Below are 17,491 nucleotides of genomic sequence, written 5' to 3' on the forward strand. Positions count from 1 at the left end.
TGATTGTGTGTGCATCATATATCCAGAATGATAGACAGACCGTCATAAGAATAAGATGTATGCAGGTTTTTTGTAGACATAGACAAATGTGTGTTAAGAACATATAAGGATAGCGATGAAGAAGAGACAGTGAAAGAGTCTATAGCCATCGAAGTGAGGAGTAAGCTCATAGACACAAGAATGATAAATGCCAGTTCGTATTCAGTTGTACACGATAGTTGAAATATTGTATCAAGAAGTTGTGGCAATGATGCAGAGCTGATTGCGGTACATGTTATACATGTAGTTGTAGCTGTGATGCTGCTGCCTGGATCACTTGGTACAGGAGTTCTCGCAGGTTGTATATTCACTGTTGATCCATGGTGAAGTAGTTCATGAACAGTGCAATGTTGTAAGAGTATGTAGAGAGATGTTGACGTTGGGACGAATGGTGGCGATGGAGATGGAGGTTGCCGAATGCTGTTGGACGAAGTTGGTGAGTCTCCACGTGGCTGCTGTTGTGTTGTCACTGGAACTGGCTGTGTCTTGTGTGATCAGTGGCTAGACCTTAAAAGGTCTGGAACTAAAAGACCTCGAGATGAGGAATAGTTGGGTTTTTTATAAGGAGTTGTAGGTTCAGCTGAGGTAGAAAACAGGCTGTCACATGTGACCTTATTTGAAGGCTGCGATTGATAGGGTTGCATATTGGTGTGTGATAGAGCAAGAGACAAATTGCGCCAATACCAACCAATCAGAGTAGTGGACACAACAGAGTCTAAAATGCAGCCAAAGGCTAGCTGTTATCTACTATGTTCGTATGTATGTATATATAATAGAGAGGAGAGGAATTTCACTCAAGTGTATGCTACAAACTACATCTAACAGAGTAATCTCAATGCTAAAAGTTTAAACTTAACCATATTAAGTTGATCCAAATGATCTCAATCCATACCAATAAAAGTTTTCGCTCCTCAATTTTAATTACCGCAATGCAGTATCAGTAAAATATTTCATCCCTGATGTATGAATTTGTTTCAAATATCAATTCCCACTTCACTTCATGATGTAATCCTTTTAATAAATGACTCATTTGTGTATACTTACCATCTACTTTAAAATTCCTGACACCATTTTAAATTGTGTCTCATCATACATCATTAAGTATTCCATTTGAGCAGTGTATGTGCTGTCTTTTGTTAATATCAGGGGTGGGGGCTGAGGGGCATGTGTCCCCACTCAAGAAAATAAATGTACCCTTCTAAATAATGTACATTATTTACAATGGACAGAGAGGTGTCTTCACCTTGTTTGTTGTTACCACAATGTTTCGGTTGATGTTCTGTCCAGCCTTGGCTGATGTACTCTCCAGGGTTGTGCTCAAAATTCCACCAGAACACATGCTGAAGGCTGGAAAATACATCAGCTGAAATGTTGTGGTAACAACAAACAAGGTGAGGACACTTATCCGTCCATTGTAAATATTGTACATAATTCCTCATCTCAAAAATATAGAATAGTATCTTCTAAATAATGTTATTACACCCTTTTCTCCTTAATTGTATTCCCTTCTGACATTGTGCCCTCCCTTCAAAAAATTCCTTGGACCGCACCTGAATACTATGTTCAACACAAACATGCTTTAATAGAAGCTTATGTTATAAGAATCAGTAAGAGGTATCAGAAAGATTTCTCTGTAGTAGCATATATAGTTTTTGCTGCTTTATTTTTATAAGCATCATGGCACTGGCTTTACCACAATATTACCACACCTGCATTAATTGGATGACCTAAATAACATTTATTTTCAGTGAAAAGATTTATATTGTTGATGCTATCAATAAGGTGAATGCTCTGGTTTGAAAAAAATGTGTCTTAAATACCATCTATTCATCTGTTAGGTACATTCTCTCTCTCTCTCTCTCTCTCACCACATACATATATATATCTACAAAGTCTGATCAATAAGTATCCGGACTGTTGCCATAGTAACGAAGCTAAAGCATGCAGAGTGAAGTTGCTTAGCAAAAATTGACCTTCAACTCTACTGTGCATGCACACTAAGTTTTAATGTTCTAGCTCACTTCCGCTGTTTACAGCAGTGCTTGGAATGAACGTGTGCATCGTGTGATCATCGCATTGACAATGAGAGAAAGTTGTCATGGTGATACCTGTTCAGAGGCCTATACAAAGTTGAGCAAAGTGTATAGAGAGGAGTGTATGAACTGCACACAAGTGTACAAGTGGTTCAGACATTTCCAAGATGGGCAAAAAAATGTCAATATTGATGAATGTTCTTGAAGACCTGCAACCAGCAGAACTGAGAAAAACATCACAGATGTGTATGCAACTGTGAGGGGAAATCGTTTAGTCATCATCCAGGAGTTATAAGAGGATGTGCAGATTACTTACAGTTCAGTTAAGTTCATTATCACTGAAGATTTAGGTATGAGGCACGTGTCTACTGAGTTTGTGCCAAAACTTCTTTCAGCTGACCGAGAAGACACTCGAGTTTCAGTTGCACAAGATTTCCTTAATTGTGTCAAAAATAATGAAAACTTTTTGAAAACTTTGTGCACGCCTCTGAGCAGGTATCACCAAGCTTTTGGCAAAATTTGATGCAGATTCTCTGATCAACTTTCTCTGTCATTGTCAATACGACAATCATATGATACACATGTTCCTTCAAAGCACTGCTGTAAACAACATAAGTAAGCTAGAATGTTAAAACTTTGTGCACATGCACAGCAGAGTTCAAGGTCAATCTGTGCCAAGCAGCTACATTCTGTGTGCTTTAGCTTCGTTACTATGGCAAGAGTTCAGATACTTATTGATCAGACCACTTATATATATGTGTATAAGTTCATTCTTTGAATCTTCTGTTATGCTTCATAATGACCAGAACAACTATACTAATTTTCTCTTTCAGTATTATGTTTTGTTTTTATTATATTTTACCTTTATTTATTTGACTTCATGTCTTTCAGTTTCAGCCTTTCTTAACAGTTTAATAATTTCTGACAACTTTTCTATTGATCCTATAAAGAAATTAGGTCGTTTATACAAAACAGTTCCCAGGGGCAATATGTCTTTGAATCCTCTTTTTAAAACCTTCATGAATAAGGTGGCAGTAAGAGAAAATATGAGCATTGTCTTCAATGACTCTCACTATGACTTCAAAATTCTACACTGAAAGAAATTAATGTTCAAGTCATTGCCACCATTATTAGTTTATATGTGTTATATGTGTGTACTGCTGTAGATGCAGAATGAGGTCTTCTCTAGATCAACAAATAGGAAAGTAGCTTTCTTAAAGCTGTCTCACCAGATTTAATCCATCAGTAGGTTTGACATTATTTATACAGACAAAATTTTGTCCTGTCAATCTTAAATATACGCTGCTCTATTTTTTTCTGACTCATCCTATTAACTTCATTTGTAGTCTCTTAGCTTCATTCTGCTACAATTGCTCTTATGTAAAGCATACATTATGCATACATATTTATACAGATATGAGTATGTATGAAATGAAAGGGGAGAAATGTAAAAGCATTTGCATTACTCATGGGGGTGCAATCCAAACTTTATGGAATACAAAATAAACTGAGAGCTACATATTGCTGAGTTGTTAAGATACTTTGATAAATGTGATGTGAGAGATTTGGCTGCTATTTCTAGCTCCAGCTCAACTCTGACTGAGCAGATATTTGATTGAAGGTATTCTAGTCATGACCATACCATCTTTTTTGCAGGATATCTAGAACTACATTATTTAATACATGTTCTATCATTTTTTTTAAGACAAGGGGGTGAGATTTAGTTGCCTTTTCTAATAGGCTGTATGATGATGTAGCAATTTCATCATTTTAAGAGTCTTAATGGGTTGATAGGAGCCAGTGGCTCATTCATTGTTGATGGTGTTTAATAAATGAGAAATAAGGCTATCTTTTTACTGGAGTAGGTAATAATTCCTCATGGCCAGACTTGCTTTCATAGAATATTGGAAATGAATAACACTGCTTGTATGACAACGACACTCATTTACAACTATCATGTGATGTCAAGATATGGAGACACAAACACACATATGCTCTCTCTCACTCTCTCTCTCTCTCTCTCTCTCTCTCTCTCTCTCTCTCTCTCTCACTCTCTCTCTCACACACACACACACACACACACACACACACACACACATGCACGCATACACCCACATGTATATCCAAGATGCAGACAAGTACCAGTGTCCCATGTGGCAGGCTTGATAATTACTGAGACATCTTCTCAGCATAAACAATTGTAGCTTTGTTAACCCATGGATAAAGATTATGTATCCACTCATTCTCACCGTCTGATATTAGCACTTATATATATATATATATATATATATATATATATATATATATATACAGCAGGCTTCTTTCAGTTTCCATCTATCAAATCCACTCCCAAGGTTTTGGTTGGCTCAGAGAAGACATTTTCCCAAGGTGCTATAAGCAGGCTTGAACCCTCATGTGGTGGGGAACCCACTAAACCAACATGCAGTCAGGAAGTAAGCTTCTTACTGCACAGAAGTGAAGTGACAATGACTTTGAAGTTTCAGCCAGTGGGCTTTGTCAGAAAGTCTGATGAAGACTAGCATACTGATATGACACCCCACTTCTTGCAAAAGTTTAATAAACATATACTCACCTAAAAATACTTCTTCTAAACTAAAAGCACTAAAAATAATTCTTTAGTTTAATGTTAAATTATTTTTATATATAACTTGACATAAGAACAAGTCTGGCCGTATAGCCTTTTCTGTTTATTTTACTGTTTCATTTTTCTGTCTTGTTTACTGTCCGCCACTACATTCCTCCATGGTACAAATTTAATTTGTTGTCCGTGGGAAGAGTCATTTTAACAGTGCGTCCTGCCCTAACTCTTCGAAACGCCAGTGTTAGAATGGTGGCAGCTGATGAAGGAAATGTTCTCTATGTGGCCTGTGTGTTTTCTGTACTCTGTTCCTCATTTTGTCTGTTTTGTTTGCAACGTCCTGTACCCAGAAATGCAACTATATATACAGGTAGATGTAGGTATGTATATACATGTACGTATATATGCATATACTCATTTATTATTTATATGGGCTGAGGTGGTGAGGCAAGACCTTCGAACATTGGGCCTCACCGAGGCGATAACTACTGACCGAGACCTTTGGAAATGTGCTGTGCGTGAGAAAACCCGGCAAGCCAAGTGAGATCGTTGCCAGGGCCTCTGGACTGGCTCTTGAGCGGGTGGCACATAAGATGTACCATCCTGAGCGTGACCGTTACCAGTACCGCCTGACTGGCCTTGTAGGGTTTTCGAGCGAGATCGTTGCCAGTGCCCCTGGACTGGCTCTTGTGCGGGTGGCACATAAAAGACACCATTTCGAGCATGGCCGTTTTCGTGCAGGTGACACGTAAAAGCACCCACTACACTCTCTGAGTGGTTGGCGTTAGGAAGGGCATCCAGCTGTAGAAACTCTGCCAAATTAGATTGGAGCCTGATGTAGCCATCCGGTTGCACCAGTCCTCAGTCAAATCATCCAACCCATGCTAGCATGGAAAGCGGACGTTAAACGATGATGATGATGATGATGATATATATGGATATAGATATAGATATAGATCCAATAAAGGTAGAATCAACAAAAATGTATTCCAACCAGTGAGAGATAAATATAAGTTTAATACACAACCAAAAGAGCTACAAATAGTTTCATGCTTTTATGAGACTTTAACTAGGCATATTTATAAAATACAACATGTATCTCCAGGCAATCGTTCAGTCTGTGTTCATGTGTTATATATATATTTCAAAAACAAGGATGCTGGGCAGTGAGAAAATAAAAATAAAAGTGAAAAAAAAAATGTGAAGAAAGTTGATGCAATAAAAAAAAGGAATGAGAAGCAAAAAACGAAATCAAGAAAAATAAGATCCCAATCCGCCCTGATTACAGAAACCACAATTAATACAGCTGTATAGAGCAAAATAGTGTAGTAGGGCTTTTTACATGCCATTGGCACAGGAGCCAGTCTGGTGGCACTAGCATCGACCACGCCTGAATGGTGCTTTCCACATACCACTGGTACGGGTGCCAGTCAGGCAGCACTGGTATCAGTCATACTTGAATGGTGCTTTTTACATGCCACTGGCACAGGTGCCAGTCAGGCGGAACTGGCATCAACCACACTGGAATGGTGCTTTTTATGTACCACCAGCATAGGTGCCAGTCAGGCAGCACGGGCATTGGCCACACTTGAATGGTGCTTTTTACGTGTTACCAGCACTGGTGGTAGTCAGGCAGCACTGGCATTGGCCACAACTACAATTTCACTTGACTCAACACATTTTCTCAAGCACAGGCCGACGATTGAAGGGTACTTTTAAACGGGCCAGTTATGTTACACTGGCATATATATATATATATATCATCATCATCATCATCATCGTTTAACGTCCGCTTTCCATGCTGGCATGGGTTGGACGATTTGACTGAGGACTGGTGAAACCGGATGGCAACACCAGGCTCCAATCTAATTTGGCAGAGTTTCTCCAGCTGGATGCCCTTCCTAATGCCAACCACTCCGAGAGTGTAGTGGGTGCTTTTACGTGTCACCTGCACGAGGGCCAGTCAGGCGGTAGTGGCAACGGCCACGCTCAAAATGGTGTCTTTTATGTGCCACCCGCACAAGAGCCAGTCCAGGGGCACTGGCAACGATCTCGCTCGAAAATCCTATGAAGGCCAGTCAGGCGGTACTGGCAACGGCCACGCTCAAAATGGTGCATCCCATGTGCCACCCAAACAAGAGCCAGTCCAGGGGCCCTGGCAACGATCTCACTTGGCTTGCCCGGCCTTCTCACGCACAGCACATTTCCAAAGGTCTCGGTCAGTAGTCATCGCCTCAGAGAGGCCCAATGTTCGAAGGTCTTGCCTCACCACCTCAGCCCAGGTCTTCCTGGGCCTACCTCTTCCACGGGTTCCCTCAACTGTTAGGGTGTGGCACTTTTTCACGCAGCTATCCTCATCCATTCTCACCACATGTCCATACCAGTGCAATCGTCTCTCTTGCATACCACAACTGATGCTTCTTATGTTCAGCTTTTCTCTCAAGATACTTACACTCTGACGGGTATGCACACTGACATTACACATCCAGCGGAGCATACTGGCTTCATTCCTTGCAAGCTTACGCATGTCCTCAGCAGTCACAGCCCATGTTTCACTGCCATGTAGCATGGCTGTTCGTACACATACGTCATACAGTCTGCCTTTTACTCTGAGTGAGAGTCCCTTTGTCGCCAGCAGGGGTAAGAGCTCTCTAAACTTTGCCCAGGCTATTCTTATTCTAGCAGCTACACTTTCAGCGCACCCACCCCCACTACTAACTTGGTCACCCAGATAGTGGAAGCTATCGACTACCTCTAGTTTTTCTCCCTGGAATGAGATAGAAGTTGTTTCCTGTTTGTTTACAGTGTTTATTGCACCTGAACATCTGCCACATACAAAAACTAACTTCGTAGTTAATCTGCCTTTGATATTGCTGCACCTCTTATGTGTCCATAACTTGCACCGGGTACATCTTATAGAGTTACTACCTACTCCTTTTCTACATACCGAGCAGGGCCATCTACCTGAAAGGGGCTTGTGTTTTATCTACCTTCCTACTTATTAGGATTTTGGTTTTGTCATCATCATCATCATCATCACCATTGTCTACTATCTGTCTTCCATGCTGGCATGTATTAGATGGTTTGACAATAATTGCCAAGCCAGAGAACTGTCCTGGTTCCAATTGTCTGTTTGGCATGGTTTCTACTATCCAACCACTTTACAGAGTGTGCTTGGTACTTTTTAAGTGCTACTGGCATGGATGTTTCTTACGTGGCACCAGCATGAGTATGTTGTATATGGCACTAGCAATGTGCATTTTATGTGGAACTGGCACTAGTGCATTTAACATGGCACCCGCATGGGTGCATTGGCACTGGCATCTGCCAGTCAAAGTTCTCTCTGCTGAGAGAGGGAGTAGTAGCATGGCCATAAGGTACATGTATGTATGGCTCCAATTTCATTAGCTTGATGTATCTTCTCAAGTACAGCAAATAGCCAGAGGTCTCAGTTCCTTATCATCTCCTTTGTGAGGCCCAGCATCTGAAGATTCTTTCTCACCACTTTGTCCCGCATCTTCCTGGATCTACTCCATCCACAAGATCACTTCACAATTAAAGATCAGCACTTCTTTATGCAGCTGTTCTCATCTATATGCATCACATGACCATTCCAGCACAGCCTTCTCACTTTCATACAATGTATGATGCCTCTTATACCCAGTTTTTCTCTAAAGTCATTTACACTCTGTTGTATGTGCATACTGACATTACTCATCCAGCAGGTATGCTGACCTCATTTCTTTCAAGCCTTTGCATGTCCTCTGTAGTCATAGCCCATGTTTCACTGCCATGTAGCATAGTTGAACAATCTGCCTTTCACTCTGATGGAGAAGACCTTTGTTACCAACAAATGTAGTATCTCCCTGAACTTTGCCCAGCCCATTCTTATTTTAGCAACTAAGTTTTCAGAACCTCCTCTTCTTGATAGCCCAGGTAACAGAAGCAATCTCCTACTTCTAAGGATCCCCCCAGGCATTGCAGGAAGTCTATTCTCTGGACATTCCTTTTGCTTGTTGTACCTGCACATTTTCCACACACAAAAAACTATTTTCTCTGTTAACCTTCTTGTGATACTTGTTATGTCTTTGGAGTTTCTCCCAACACACTTCTTATATATAGAGTAGAACTATCCCCCAGCGATTTGTCTGTTTTCTTACTTACTAGGACTTTGGTCTTTGTTAAATTAACTCTAAGGCTCTTTTATTCTTGACCTTGCTTCTACACCTGACATGTCTTCTCTAGTTCAGGTAGTGATTCAGCTATAAGAACATGGTCATCAGCATAGAGAAGTTCTCAGAAGCAGCCAGTCTTGAATTCCTCTGTTATGGCATCCTTACTTGTTTTTCTAAAATGCACCATAAATGTTCAATAATATTGAGATCTGGGGACTGTGGTGGTCAGATAAGATGTTCAACTTCACTAGAATGTTCCTCGTGCCATTCAGTAACAATTTTAGCTGTGTGAATTGGTGCATTATCATCCTGAAACATTGTGTTTCCGTCTGGAAACAGTTTCACAGCCATAGGATGAATTTGATCAGATAAAATGCTTAAATAATCTTGACTATTAATTCTGCCATGAAGAGAAGCCATTGGGCTGGCAGATTTCCAAGATATAGCCCCCACCACCCAGATCATTACAGATCCTCCTCCATGTTTAACAGTTGGAAGTAGGCGGTCTGGGTCAAATGCTTCTTTTGGCTGTCTCCACACGTATACTCTGCCGGTAGTTGAAAATAAGGTAAAGGATGACTTGTCCGAGAAAATAACATTCTTCCACTGCTCTAGGGACTATTTCTGTAGGTTTTTACTCCACTCTAAATGCTTTACAACGTTTGTTTTTGAAAGTAGTGGTTTTCTTATTGCAGCCCTCTCGTGAAATCCGTCTTTGTGCAGCTCCCAGTGAATAGTTTTTGTGGAAACTGGGTTCTTGAGGTGGTCATTAAGCTCTGCTATAATTTTGGGAGCTGTACTTTTGTGATCCTTTCTAACAATTTGTGTAAAAGTCTGATGGTCCCCATCTGAAAGTTTTGGTTTTCTTCCGGAGTTTTGTTTTGACGAGGAGGTTTTTCCCTCTTTCTCAAAGGCTGTCATTACTTTCAAGACACTACTTCTTGATACACCAAACATTTCAGCTGTTTTCATTACGCTAGTGCTTGCCATATGAGCACTAACAATTTGACCTCTTTGAAAGTCGGATAGATTTGTCATTTTAATGAGTTTTAATTAGCTTTGTTCTGATGATATCTGAAAAGAAACAGCAATTTTAGCAAAACATATTAAGCAACACTAATAATAAATCAAAAAGCATAAAAATAAACAAGCTTTTGATGGTTTTATAGATATTTCAAAATTATGATAATTATGATTCTATGATGCTAAGTGTTTCCATTATTTTGTCCAACCCCTGTATATGTATATATGTATATATATATATATATATATATATATATATATATATATATATATATATATATGTATATATATATATGCACACACACATTTTTATCAAAGTGATATTTTTGCAGCTTTAATAAAAAGGCATATTACTTTACCTTCAGTATTCGAGTACTGTTTTTTTCCACCTTGTTTTGCATGAATGTGCTTACTCTTGCATGTATGTATGTATATGTACATGTATATGTATATATATATATATATATATATATATATATATATATATATATATATATGTAAATATATAAAAATAAAAAGATAAAGAGAGCAATGGTAAGGTTGGAGAAGTATTTTATGGATAGAGTCTTACAGCTGTTTCTGGGAAGATCCAGTACTTCCCTTCATCGGAGACAGAAAAAATAAAGTAATCTATTATTATATCCATAGGCGGATATTTTTAGTATGAAGTGGTAAAGAGTGTGATGCACTGAAAAAAGAGAGAACAGTACTTGAAGTGTAGTTTCATTCCAGTAGTAAAAATCCGTGTAGAAATCCGTGTAAAGTAATCCATATGGGGATAATCCGGAAATAGATGTTGGAACGAAGGCTGATATAGCATAGATAGCAGAGGTGAATATATGCCATACTGCGATGGATTTTAGCTTGTTTACTTGAAGAATATATATATATATATATATATATATATATATATATATATATATATATACATACACATATATAATATATATTCACTATGATAGATCGCTAGCCACTACATATTCTTTTGTTTCTCTCCTTGTTTCTTTTTGTTCCTTCCTGTGGAAGAGCATAGGCTTGAAATGTTAAAAACTTTTTCACTTTCCAAGCGTTATACTAATACATCTGTTTGTTGTCTACATCACCTATCTTCGTCTTTTTTTTTTTTAATTCTCCCCCTATATATATATATATATATATATATATATGGCCATCCAATACTCCTGCTTCTGTTAGGTGAGCCCTTCCTCTATCATTTCTTTACTCCTCTTCACCCCTTTGTAAACTGTCTTCCTCTTTTCTCTATTCTACTTGCATCTTTCCACCTCCCCCCCCCATACACTCACCATTCCTTCAGTGTTCTGCTTTGTTATAACCAGAAATGGCTCTGACAAAAGTAGCATTATTAAGTTGTTCAATTTTTCTCAATTGATCAATAGACCAATTGAGTAAACATATCAGTAATGTACCTATAATGACCACTGGAAACAGCTGTAAGCCAAATTTGCTCCAGTAAAGAAAAAATATGCAATGACCATTATTTTTAGCATGTTTTATATTTATATATGGAGGAGCACTCTGTCAGTTATGATGACGAGGGTCTCAGCTGATACGATCAATGGAACAGCTTGCTCGTGAATTTAACATGTAAGTGGGCGAGCACTTCAGAGACATGAGTACCCTTAATGTAGTTCTCAGGGAGATTCAGCATGACACAAAGTGTAACAAGGCTGGGCCTTTGAAACACAGTTACTACTCATTTTTGCCAGCTGAGTGAACTGGAGCAACATGAAATAAAGTGTCTTGCTCAAGAACACAACGCACTGCCAGGAATTGAACTCATGACCTTATGATCGTGAGCCAAATACCCTGACCACTTAGCCACGGGCTTTCTTTATATGTATATATATATTGATGCGACCACCGAAAATACAAATTAGTGTTGTATCCCTATCTCCCAAGCTAGGTTTTGAAACCGTATTCTGGTTGTTGGGGACAATGGCATTTCCTTTGTCTTGTCAGCAACCACAGCTATTTTTAGCGTAGGAGTGATCGCTGCCTCTTTCCGGTCAGCGAAAGTTCAGAAAGGCAGGATAGGAATTGTACTGAACTGACCCAGCTTTAGGAGGGAGTAAAGTATTGGGCTACGGTATTTGTGAGAAATATGAGAACAGGAATTGGCGCGAAGCAGTCGGCGAGGATTTGGGGGAAGTCGAGTGGTAGTAGTCGGCCGAAGCAGTTGGCGAGGATTTTGGGTGGCAGTCGAGTTGTACAGGCGAGTTGGCCGAAGAGATGAAGTGAAGATGAGAATGATAAGTCTGACAGAGAGAAAGCTATAGTCAGCAGAAATGCATAGAGTCTCAGAGAGAGAGGGACAGAGAGATGGGATTCTGGCAGCCAAAAGAGATAGCAGTAGTCAGTTGTTTACCTCTTGGATTATAGTGAGTTTGAAAGAAAGGAAGTTATTACAGCAAAGGTTTGTCTAAATATTCTTCCAAGAAAAATGTACTTGTCGTTATGATGTATAAAGAAAAAGAACTGTTAACTTTGGTGTAACTTAAAAGAGAAAGAAAAGAAAGAACTTTTACATGTGGTGTAAAAGAAAACAAAGAAAAGAAAGAACTTTTAAAGGACTCGATGTAAGAACTCTTGTTTATGTAATGATTGCAAACCCTTGATTATGTTCCATGCGCTATTATATGCTATTGAATTTATTATTACACAATGTTTTATTCTGATGTATTGATGTAATGTTTTATTATGATGTTTGATGTTAAAAGAAAAGGTTAGTTCCGCTACCCAACGTATGGTCCCCGTGTTGTTTCTTCCTCCCCTCCTTTTGCCTGTGTTGTTCTTCACTGTGTGCTCCGGCTGGAGCTTATTGGTGGCCATGGTGAGTGTGCCGACTCACTGAGCGTTTGACGTTCGCACGCGCGCGAGTTCTCTCTTCGTTAAGGAGGTGCTTCGCGTGCAGGCGTTCGTAACAATATATGTGTGTGTGTGTGTGTGTGTGTGTATGTATATGCATATGTAAGCCGTCCCATTCCAGACACCTAACTGACACTCTGAGCAGAACTTACCTGCAGGTATCGGTAGTACAAATCAGAGGTGCAATCTGTGGGTGTTTTTTCAAAACATTGTCTGGTTTAAAAAGCCACATCAGACGCCATGAAAGGGCTAAGGTGTAGGTGCAGGAGGTGGTCAAACTCTGTGTAAGGAGTAGACAACCACCATATGCATATGTATTCGTGTGTGTGTGTGTGTTTGTGTTTGTGTGAGTGTGTGTATTTACAAAATCATATAATTTATAGACATTACTTCATAACCATGCAACCATGACTCTCTATCCAGAATATATAGTCAAGATAATTTTAAGGAGTGGTGGGGGATGGAGTTGTAGCTATTGTGTCTCTTGTCTTACAATCTAAGTGAACACAACTATGGAAATTGACAACTTACCTCCTCCCCTTCATTCATGTCAGTTCAAGGTCTTATGTTATTACAACAAAAGAGAAATAGACTGCTATATATTATCATTATCGTATGAAGCCCTTTGTAAATCAAGTATGAGACTTGTTTTATATGTGTATTTTCATCCATTTTCACTTTATCTATGTTGCTAATATGTAGAGAAAGAAAGAAGAAAGCATGAATGTTACAACCTCAATCTGCTTTCATTAGAGCCTTGGATAGAATGTCTTGCAGTAATTGTTTGGACTATCTGCACTCTGAATTCAAATCCCATTGCGATCAACCATGCCTTTGACCCATTTAGGTTAACTGGTACACCATTGGTTACGATGGCAAGGGTTCTCCAGTTTATCCAATGGAACAGCTTGCTCATGAAATTAATGTGCAAATGGCTGGGCACTCCACAGACACGTAGTTCTCAGTGTGATTCAGCATGACACAGGGTGTGACAAGGCTGGCCCTTTGAAACACACGTTTTACTTGTTTTTGCCAATTGAGTGGACTGGAGCAGCATGAAATAAGGCGTTATACTTAAGGACACAATGCACTGCCAGAAATTGAACTTGCAACCTTATGATCATGAGCCGAACAACCTAACCACTACACCACATGACTTCTCAATAAAAAGTACCACTCCAGAGAAATGGATTGGCAGACTGTTCTGGCTCCTTTTGTTTTGACAACAATGCCGGCAACAAACCTGGTGCCAAGCAGTATCACTCCAAATTAACAGCCTTTCTCTTGAATAAATATCAATATCGAAAAGAGGTTAGACTTGCCTGCATGAGAAACTTCTAGTCTTTTTGAAAAAAATCTTGCCCAGGTCTGCACATGAATAAACATATGCATGGTCAGCATTAACTGACCAAGGCTGAGGAAAGGCAATATCCATAATGACTATTTTCAGGACCTCCAAGATTTGTTGGAAGGAGTAAGGAAGTTATTCTTAGACTGAAGACCTGGCCTGAATGTTTGCAACAGAGGAGATTCAACAAAAAGCACCCAACAGGCAATTAGTGTTAAACTGGATGTCAGGTTATGTTAACCACCCAATACTAAGTAATATCCAGCATTATGTAGATACATATATTTTAGTAATTTGGTGTTTGTAGCATTGGCTTTGATTGTTCAATAAAACAGTTTTTTCCTACTAATATCCCTATACATTCTTTGTGAGTCAGAAATAACAACACAATGTTTAATTTTGTACTTCGCCTTAGTATTTTAGTATCCATGTTAAGGTACCAGTGAAAGATAGCAATTGTTGTTGTTATTGTGGTTTATCCAATGTCCATTCTAGTTGGGGTGATCTATAGTCAAAGGAATTTAAGCTATGACCATTTTTAGGCATATGTAGGATTGCATTATTCAGGCATATCTTGTTTCTATATAAGAGACTAGGGTGTGGTTTGAGAGAGATAAGGAGCTGTTTTTAACAGACCAAGTAACATGTATAGACTCCCTCATTGGCCTATGTGAAAAACAGTATATTTTAAGAAGGAAAAGAAAAGCTCGGATTGGAGCATAAGGTATTTCCCTTTATAATTCTTAGAATACTTGTTTAATGTATAGCTGTAAAAGTGTAAAGCTGTAACTGTGTTTTTTTTTAAATTTTATATTATGAGGATGGTTTGTGGTGAAGGTAGATGGAACAGAGTTGGTGACATATTAACAAGTTTAGCCCTTAGAAAATATTATTGGTTTAATGTGTTTTAGTGCCTGCATGAAGAGATTAGTTCCCTATATACTAATCAAATTGCATAAAAACAATGAGCACTTAGAGAGAAACAAATAGACATACAACCTTTACTCAAATACTTTTGTGAACATCAAAGCATGAGAAGCAATTTTCTATATTAACAGAGCCATGATATGCCTGACTAATAACTCCTACCTTACAAATGAAAACAAAAAAATGCCCTAAATAACAACATGTAAAGAAATGTCTGACTTAAACTTACTACCTTCCTATATTACTAGGAGCTTAAATACTGGACTATGTACTTTTGACCTTTGCACTGTTAAAACAAAAGGCTTAAATCCAATAATGCCTAAAGCAACAAATATACTGTCACACCTTGTGCTTACCTAATAAAAGACACACACCTACATACTTGTTTACAAAGTTCTGCATACATGAATAAATTCTAAAACCAATCATAAAAACCTAATTACCACCCCCATTGAAACCCAAGGTAGATTTTAACTTAACAGAGACTATATAAAACTAAATAAAGGCAAGATATATGTGTATATGTATATATATATATATATATATATATATATATATATATATATATATAATAATATTATTAGGGACAAAATCCAAAATTACAGGTAAAAAACTCAATTAAAATCAATTTATAAAAAATTAAATTGAGCCTTATAGATAAAGTATATATAAAATATATATAGTTTTAGGGAAAATAACCAATTTTCAAGAACTCATCGATGAAAATCCACTATCACATATAGAAAAATTAATAATTAAAAGCACAATAAATGAGTATAATATAAAGTAAAGTAAATATCATAAGATAAATATAATAAAAAGATTACACGTGTTTCATAACCAATTTTCAAATAGAAAAGAAATTTAAATCGATTAAAATCAATTGAAATTATCTAAAATAAGTTCTATTCAAAAATATAGCTACTCGTCAGATCGTAAGTAGAACAATAATTAGATATATATCTCAACCAACAATAAGTACCAAATGAATTAATATGATATACTTATTATATAAAGATAGAAAAATTATTTAAAAAATATCATAATATCAAAATAATAACCATTCAATAATCATCCCTTCATCCATAATAATAACATGTATATTATATACAAAAAACATCTTACCTAAATTATCATTGTTTTAAATTATCATTGTTTTAAATACAAGTTGAACGAAGTTTAAGTTTAAAATAATAATGAAGATAAAATTAGTACATATTTAACCGGTGTAATAGTTAAAGCTATACTATTTAAAGCTAAAGACGTTTATTTAATTATGATTAAAGATCAATTGAATAATAGAAAAATACAAGATTATTTATTTCTACAAACGTAATAATAAAAAATATGGATATGTGGCACGTAAAAGCACCCACTACACTCTCGGAGTGGTTGGCGTTAGGAAGGGCATCCAGGTGTTGAAACCTTGCTAGATCAGATTGGAACCCAGTGCAGCCTTCTGGCTTGCCAGTCCTCAGTCAAATTGTCCAACCCATGCTAGCATGGAAAGCAGACGTTAAAAGATGATGGTGATGATGATGATATATGTATGTATATATATATATATATATATATATATATATATATATATATATATATATATATTATATATATGTATGTATATATATATATATATACATATATATATATATATATATATATATATATATATATTCTTTTGTCCCTCTGCCTCTACCTCTCTCTCTCTCTTCTCTTCCCTCGTTACCGGTGTTTGGCCAAGCCTGATCTTTCCTTCTTGGGCGGCCGTTGTGCGTGCAACATTGCTATTCCTCCCTGTGCCTGTGAAATCTTGTGTCCTGGCTGTAAGGCCTTATTTCCATACACGCCAGCTTAATTTTATTCGTCCTTAGTTGAAAGACATCTATTGTTATGTCTTGTTATTATTCCTACTATATTTGTGTAACATTGTTCGTTTTTTTCCATCCTTGTTTTTGTATACATTCGCTGCTTTCTTCCAAGGAATCTAATGCTCTTAGCTTAGTTTTTACTTGGGGCTGGCCAGATTGGAGCAATATTGAGAATAACCAGCTGAAATTGCAAGGATAATCTGGATCTCGACTGAAGAAAGAAAACTCCGAATGACCTGTCCATGTTTTCTTTGTATCGTCTATCTGGAAGTTTTGTCCCTATATATATATATATAAAAATATATATATATTTATATCATCATCATCACCATCATCGTTTAACGTCCGCTTTCTATGCTAGCATGGGTTGGACGATTTGACTGAGGACTGGCAAGCCAGAAGGCTGCACCAGGCTCCAATCTGATCTGGCAGAGTTTCTACAGCTGGATGCCCTTCCTAATGCCAACCACTCCGAGAGTGTAGTGGGTGCTTTTACGTGCCACCGGCACGAGGGTCAGTCACACGGTACTGGCAATGGCCACGCTCAAAAAGGTGTTTTTGATATGCCACCTGCATGGGAGCCAGTCCAGTGG

At 37.9% G+C, this 17,491-nt stretch overlaps 1 long non-coding RNA gene across 3 annotated transcripts in view; it reads left to right on the forward strand.

Annotated features, from left to right (window-relative positions):
- LOC128247017 (uncharacterized) overlaps window positions 1–17,491 on the forward strand; it is a 90,852-nt gene that overhangs the window by 19,527 nt on the left and 53,834 nt on the right. Inside the window, exon 1 of one of the 3 annotated variants that reach the window (XR_008263420.2) lies at window positions 14,622–14,827. The exons of the other annotated variants lie outside the window; for them this stretch is intronic. This is a non-coding gene — a long non-coding RNA (uncharacterized LOC128247017). Of the gene's footprint in view, window positions 1–14,621; window positions 14,828–17,491 lie in introns of those variants that run through there. 3 annotated transcript variants of the gene reach the window in all.

This window comes from Octopus bimaculoides, chromosome 2 (genome assembly GCF_046866305.1).
Source record: "Octopus bimaculoides isolate indiv1 chromosome 2, ASM4686630v1, whole genome shotgun sequence".
Classification (NCBI taxonomy): Eukaryota; Metazoa; Mollusca; class Cephalopoda; order Octopoda; family Octopodidae; genus Octopus; species Octopus bimaculoides.